The sequence below is a fragment of the Salvia hispanica genome, chromosome 3, assembly GCF_023119035.1.
Source record: "Salvia hispanica cultivar TCC Black 2014 chromosome 3, UniMelb_Shisp_WGS_1.0, whole genome shotgun sequence".
Classification (NCBI taxonomy): Eukaryota; Viridiplantae; Streptophyta; class Magnoliopsida; order Lamiales; family Lamiaceae; genus Salvia; species Salvia hispanica.
In genome coordinates, this window is record NC_062967.1 from 18992779 (window position 1) to 19000858 (window position 8080).

Consider the following 8080-nt stretch of genomic DNA (forward strand, 5'->3'; position numbering starts at 1 on the left):
CCACCCACCCTAAAAGCACCGAGATGTATCAACGATATCAAAGAGAAATACGGGTGGGATGGTACGAAAAGGGGCATCCCTGCATTCTTGGAAAAGGTGTACAAAGGACTTTGTGGCATGTTTGCCCAAACTCAATTTAAGAATTATTGTTACAGTGGCTAATCATTGACCATCACATCAAATTGAGATCCAGTATCTCATCGAGACTTTTGAAAGGCTTTTAGAAGGAACTAGGCACTAAACTAAATTTGAGAACGACTAGGAAAGAATACTTCAAAAAGACTAGAGAATATGCTAAGAGCAGTCGTGCATGATAGATGGAACAATTGAGAACCTATCTTGCCCCTAATAAAAATAATTCGTGTACAAAAATACTAACTAGACCACCATTAATATGATACTATACGAGAGACTAGATGGGAAAAGTGCAGATCACCACTTTGCTGGGATTAAGGTAAAAACTATTGACTAAAATCGTTTCCATAATCTACAAGGGCGGTTCACCATCTTCCCTCTTTTGTGCATGATAAGGAAAATCTTGGGAACTGGGTTTACTTCACAACTATGTCTGACGACCATAGGTGAAATCATGGCTCCATAGTGTTTGACACTTCATTACATTATTCTTGAAACAAGTTATTTTTTTCTTTTTATTATACAAGACTAACTTTCTTTAACTAGATTGAAATCATATTCTTTGACCATGTACGGATATATCGTTCAGTTGAATCGGAGATACTATCTTTTATTATGACTAGATTGTCGGCAAGGATTGTGGTAGATCGTTCACTTTTGCTAGGACATAGAAGAGAGATATCTTGTTCCTGGAAATATCGTTCATTCCTAGCTCAAACGGTTTTCTCATGATTAACTTTCTTTTAGATCGCATACTTTTCTCATTATCGCTCGGGAAAGCGAAAAAAATGATAGCAACTGCCCTTCTATGTTCAAGTTCATACCGTGTTCTAAAGGGATGCACAACTTAAAAACATTCTAAGTTCTTAGAAACTTTAATTTCCCTTTACCTGCAACATGATTCATACGCTAACTCGAAAAGACATATTCTTACAAAAAACTTTTCAACTTTTCTTGACAAAGAACGACCTTTTTTATTTTTTTTAAGAACTAATATCCCTTCGATTATTACATTTCACTATTTTTACTAAAAACAAAAGTTACTTAATCCTTTATCATATAAAGTCTTTACTCGATAAAAGACACATCAACTCTTCCCTAAAACTTTTACCAGATAAAAACGCATCACTTTCTTTCTAAAATTCGTTGTATTGTTCCATGACAGGCCTCGTATCAACCATTTTATAGTTAATAAAGTTACCAACAAGAAATTTCTTGCTAGAGGCATCTTCTGCCATATATTTGGCTTCGAGGGAATCCCACAATTCCTTAGCAGACTCAACATTTTGATACACATCAAATAGAGAATCAGACATACCGTTTAAGATGTGACCACGACATATCCGCCTCCTCGTCTGTTCCAGAGTTTCATTTTCATCAGCCTCGGGCATGGGAGTACTCAGAACGTACACGACCTTGAGATTCGTCAGCATGAAGTGCATCTTCTTTTGCCAGCGTCTGAAATCCTGGCCAGCAAATTTATCCAACTTCGCGAAACCTTTCGTTCCTTCCTTCACCGTTTCCTTGTTCGACATTTTCAATTTGATTTGATCTTTGTTAGGGAGATTCAAAATACTAAACAGAATGGATAATCTGAAAGTCGTGATGAAATCACTTTCAGATCAAATCAATTTCGTTCGGTGGTTCTACCAAAATATTTGATCGGATACAATTCAGAGAAAATCAGAACTTTCTTATGTTGATCTTTGAGAGAAAAAAAAATCTTCGAACCAAACAAGAATTGATCAGTTTTTAACAAGATGAACCAACGCATCTGTTAATTTCATAATCGACCCCAGCCAGGGGCTCTGCCCCTTGGACCCTGCCAGGGGCTGCCGCCCCTTGGACCCCACTACCCGGGGGCGCTGCCCCCGACTTATAATGAATTCAAATAAGCGTGTATTCCGCACCTCCAGACTTATATAATGTCTCATTATGATAATACTGATCAATCAAGTTAATCCAATTACACTAAATATCCAACAATTAAGAGTCCCATTTCTAAATGGCGCGGGTTTTAAGAAATGTTAAGAAAAGTGGATGGAAGAAAGTTAGTAGAATACGGGTCTCACTTATATATATTAGTTTAAATGATATATGAGTGGAATGAGTTAATGGAATGTGAGTTTTTTTTACCATTTATGGTAATTATGAACCGGGACTCTTATTCATGGACGGACCAAAATGAAAAAACGAGATTCTTATTCATGGACGGAGGGAGTATTTTGGTTATTTATCTTGTTTTACTTTTCCATATTTCATATTCTTTATTTTTGTCCTTACTCATTCTAGATTTTTGTGGCATGGAAAATTAGGACATCAGCATCACATTTCGATACGGCATTGACTTAATCAACTTTTGTGTTGTTTAGCTTCTAAATAGTTAGTTACTCCACCATTTTTACCATAAAAATGATGCTTTTCTTTTTTATTGATCCAACAAAAATATTTTATTTTTATTTATTTATTTACAATTTATACTACCAGAACTCATTATTACACATTAATAATATGGGTTTTATTTTCTACTAACCTAATTTTAATTATCATTCTCCTTATCTCTCTTACTTTTCTTACTTTATCAATTATACATTAATTCCCGTACCATTACAAATGTTCTTACTTTTTGAAATGAAGGGAGTATATTTTTGTTAACTTTCCCCATTTCTCATAGAATTTATTCATACTATCTCCGTCCTTGAATCTGTCTTTAATAAATAGAAACTTTTGGAAGGACACGAATTTTAATACATTATACATATTCCGCCCGTCTACGAATAGGAGTCTCATTTCATTCTGACACGAATTTTAAAAAATGTTAAGAAAAGTAAGGGAAGAAAGTTAGTGGAATATAGGTTCCACTTGTATATAGTATTAGTTTTAAATGATACGTGAGTGGAATGTGGGACCTCTTTACCATTTACAATAAATATGAACCGGGAGTCACGAACGAACTAAAATGAATAAAACGGGACACCTATTCCCGGACGGATGGAGTAATTGGTAAATAAGACAGTAGAATTGGTAAAATAGGAGAGATGAAAAGAAAAATGGGTAAAGTAAAGAGAGATTGAGAGAAAAAATAGAGGAAGTAGTGTTAGAGTAACACCAACTATGCTCTTAGGTCCCACTTTTATTCATTTTTTTTGTGCTCTTAGTTAATGCTCAACACCCCCAATCGTGCTCTTAAGGTATGTTTTTTCACTATTCATAGGTCCTACTATTTTATTATTCAATTTAAATATTTTAACTGCTAATTTTTTTTTCATAGTATTAAAATGCATTATAAAAACCCAAAGTACTATTATAAATTCCTAAAAATAAGAAAAAGTAAATACTTAAAATTCTAAAACTATAAAATTGCAAAATTAAAATTCTAATATTAAAAAAATCCACTACTCGTGGCCAAATTTCGTCCAAAGGTGTTCCTAGATCTTGTTGTAGTTGGATGTGGGCTTTTGTCTATCTTGTCGCGCGCCGTTGAATTAAATGGGGATTAAAAAAATAAAAAAAAATTCAAATGTTTTTCTTAAAAACGGTCATAAAACGACTCTATTTTGGGAAGTGGGAATTTTTTTTCTCAGTTTTTTTTCTTTTTTTTTTTCTTTTTTTTTCTGATTGTTTACAAATTAAAGAAAAAAGACATTTTAACGGATTCAAGGGAGCTCTTAGCTAAGAGTGTGTTCATGCCAACGACATGACCATGCTCTTCTACAAGGCACCCGTTTGGGATGCTCTTAATGGATTATGGAGTCCATATCCTAGTAAGATTAAAAAATTTATTTTTTATAGGACGACTCAAAATAAAAATAATTTCTACTTTTGAGATGAATGTGTATTCATTTGTTTTTGTTCACGACAAGTTAATAAGTTTTTTCGGTAAGTGGCATATAATCAAACAAAAGTGGAATCTAAGAATAAGGAGAAGCTATAAATTTAATATTGGAGGTCCAAACTATAGTTAATAATTATTACTTCGGTTTATAAAATGATACATATTTTAATGTGTGATTGGTAAAGTAAAAAAGAGGGAGAGAAAATATGGTGGAAATAGTATTAGTGGATTATGGAGTCCACATTTATAATGATGGGTAGGATGAGTATTTGTTTAAAAGTTATCATATTTAGAATTGATCTTATTTTGGTGGACAATCCAAAATAGTAAAATTAGTTTATTTTTTATGGACGGAGGTAGTATAAGATATTGTTTATCGACATTGCCGTAAACAATTGTATCATTGAAAATAGGATTTGTACGAGAGAGATATGTAATGAGAAAAGATGAATTATAATTAGTGTAAAAAATAGTAGAGATAGAGGAAAAGCGACTATAGCTTCGAAAGAACTGACGGTGTCGAGAAACGACAATGGAAAATAATTTATTTTCTTTATATAAAGATCGCAGTTTAAAATGATATAAATATTTCAAAATACTGTAAAAAGAAATAGACAATTATTGTGTAAATTCAAAAAATATAAGAATTAGAAAGATAAATTAAAATAATCAATAGACATTAATAATGGTATAAATTACACTGAAATAAAAATAAGAAATACATAAATTAATAAGGTAAAGATAAATAGCCAATAGATATTAATTGTAGTATGGCAGTGATAAAATGCAAACTTTAAATATTCTGCAAACTCCAAAACTATGATCTAGATTATTAAAAAATGTCAATATATGACAAAATAACAACAAAAAATATTAATATAATTGCTATTATTTTGTCATTTATTGATATATAGAATTTTCATTTTAAACAAACATAATCTTATATTTTTATGCATAAATTTTTAATATTCTTTCAGAAAAAGCGTGCACGTTTGATTAGTTCACCTTCCATAATTCACGGAAACGAAAAAAAGGACTTTGATAATATTAGTACAATTTATTAATAAAAGGTGCAAACACAATTTTCAGGGATTGAATTTGCAGCTTACTTTAAATTTAGGTGGTGTTTGATTTCCAAGATAATATAAGATATACAATTTAGGATTGAGTTGTGAGATTGCTTTAGTCACAGAGGATTAATTATGATTAATTATTCCATGACTATTTATTTAAGATTAGTTGTGAGTTTAATCTCATAAATCAAACACACTATAAATCTAATTTCTGATACAATATTGTGTAAACCGAATACCCCTTAAAATACGTTATTATTATTCTCTCTAGTCCTTACTTTATACTTAGAGTACGTTATCAATTATTTTCTCATTTTCAAGGATCATGTGAGATAAATCGAACTTCAATCAATAGTCAAAATAAAACGACGTCATTTTGTCTAAAACCATTTTGTGAAATTGCAATAAAATGAAAATGGAAATTTTTTATATTCTAATTTCAAAGTTATGGAAACCAAAAATCCATAAAAAATCTTAGTAAATATTGGGAGAAGTTTGGGCAACTTTGATGGAATTCCATCTCTCTTTTACAATAGCTTTTTCAATGTTATTCTGATAGATTAATGTATGAAGAATTATCTTATTATAGTGTAGATTTGCCGAACGATCTAAATTTTACTTCGAAGTTCATTGAGCAACTACATTTATCTACTATTAGGGCATGTTTGATAAGATAGTAATACCAAGATAGAGAATTATATATGAACATTTCTAATTGTTTGATATCATAGTTAAGCTTAACTCAAAGCCCAATATAAGACCAGGGCCCTATCTAATCTTACCAAAATTATAACATTAATCTTGTTTATGTATCTCACCAATTTGTCAAGTTAAGCCATATTATTTAATATACAGTACAAATTTAGATAATTTCTTTTCTATCAAACAACGGAAAAAAATCATATTTTTGCATATCTTAACATGAAGCCCGTATTTCTTATCTTGTTTTACATATCTTCTCATATCCCATCTTTTGTATCAAACGAGTCCTTAGTGGATTCAAGTATCGGTAGAATATTTGTTGTTTGTGGTTATGATGCCACTGACAATTTTTTTTTTCCGGAAAATCATTGCTAGCGGGCATGCAACTAAAATGTGAAATTATGTTGAATGTCGCTCCAAGTGGCATAGTCTCGCTCTTATTGCCTGGTTGAAAACTGATCATTCTCGGTTTAAGATTCTTATAAATCAAAATAAAGATTCAGCTAGCAATATCAATCGAGGAAGTGAACTTACCTTATCGATTCAAAGTAGGGGTAAGCAGAAAAATCGAAAATCGAATATTCGAGCCGATCCAAACCGAAATTTTGAAATTCGGTTTGATTTTTCAGTTCGGTTTGGTTTTAAAAATACAAAAATTTTGATTTTTTGGTTCGGTTCGGGTGAAAAAAAAAATCGAAAAAACCGAAAAACTGAATTATATTTTAAATATAATACTATTATAATTTCATATATTATATACTCCCTCCGTCCCAGATAATTTATCCAATTTTTCCATTTCGGTCCGTCCCACATAATTTGTCCCATTTTTCCATTTCAGTCCGTTCCACATAATTTGTCCCATTTCACTTTTACCATTTTTTGTAGTGGACCCCTTATTCCACTAACTCATTCCTACTCACATTTTATTATAAAACTAATATATAAAAGTAGGACCCACATTCTACTAACTTTTTCAACTCACTTTTCATTATATTTCATAAAACCCGTGCCCGGTCAAAGTGACGAATTATCTGGGACGGAGGGAGTAATATATATTCTTTTAATATATTTTATATGATATTTATTATATATATTCTATTAATTTTATATTAGTATATAAATATTTTTAGTTTATTAGTATTTATAAATAAATTAAATTATATAATACATATATATTAAGAGTCCCATTATCCACAAATCCACTCTTAAAGACCGAACCACCGAACCCTACCAAATTAGGGCTTTTAGATCTAGTTTTTTATGGATAAGATACATAAATTTATAAATTATTTTCGCCTTCATCACGAGCCTATTTTAATTCATCCGAAGGTAAATAAGTCATACTAACATGTTACGAAGATTTAACTTCGTTCCAGAATATATTACTTCATTCTAGTAGGTTTTTACTTCATTCCAGTAGGTTTTTACTTCATTCCAGTACGTAAATGTGGTTTCGCCGTCGCGTGCCGTTCTTTCTCTCTACGATATCTATCACCACCGCCATGACGCTAATATGGTTTAATAAACACATGGAATAATATAATAAATTATTGGAATGAAGTATGTGTAGAAGCATTTGAAGTACAGAATGAAGTAATAAACCTATATAATGAAGTAAAATGAGCTTGTAATGAAGCCGAAAAAATTTTCACAGCAGCTCATCTCATCAAAAAAACTAGATCTAATGGCCCAGATTTGGTCTCTAGTTCGGTCTTTAAAATTGGTTCGACATTGATCACAATTCTATATATTAATATATATACTCCATATTTTTTTGGGTTTTTTGGTTTTTTTGAAACTTTTGGTTTTTTCGGTGTTTGAGTTCGGTTTTTGATTTTTCGAGTTCGGTTCGATTTGGATTTTGAACTAAATTTGGTTTTTCGATGTTGGTTCGGTTTGGACAAAAAATCGAACCGAAATCCGAATGGTCACCCCTAATTCAAAGGACAGTCTTATTATATGGGATGAAGCTCTAATGATCCATAAATATTATATCGAGGTTTTGGATAAGAGTTTGCAAGATATCACTGAACCAAGCATAATTTTGTCATTTGGTGAGAAAACTACTGTTTTTTTTTTTGATCATTTGGTGAAAAAACTATCGTTAGTACCTTTTGATACGAGATTACCGTTGAAGTTTCAACGTCGATAATTTCCTTTAATTGTTTTATATGCAATGACTATCAACAAAAGTGAAGCTGAATATATGGATGGCATTGATGAGATAAATTCCAGGTGAATACATCAACTGAAGAGAATATGACAAGGTGTGTGGGAGTATACATCATATTACCAATAGCCAAACTGGTTTTTTCTCATTCTTGAAGAAGAGAAT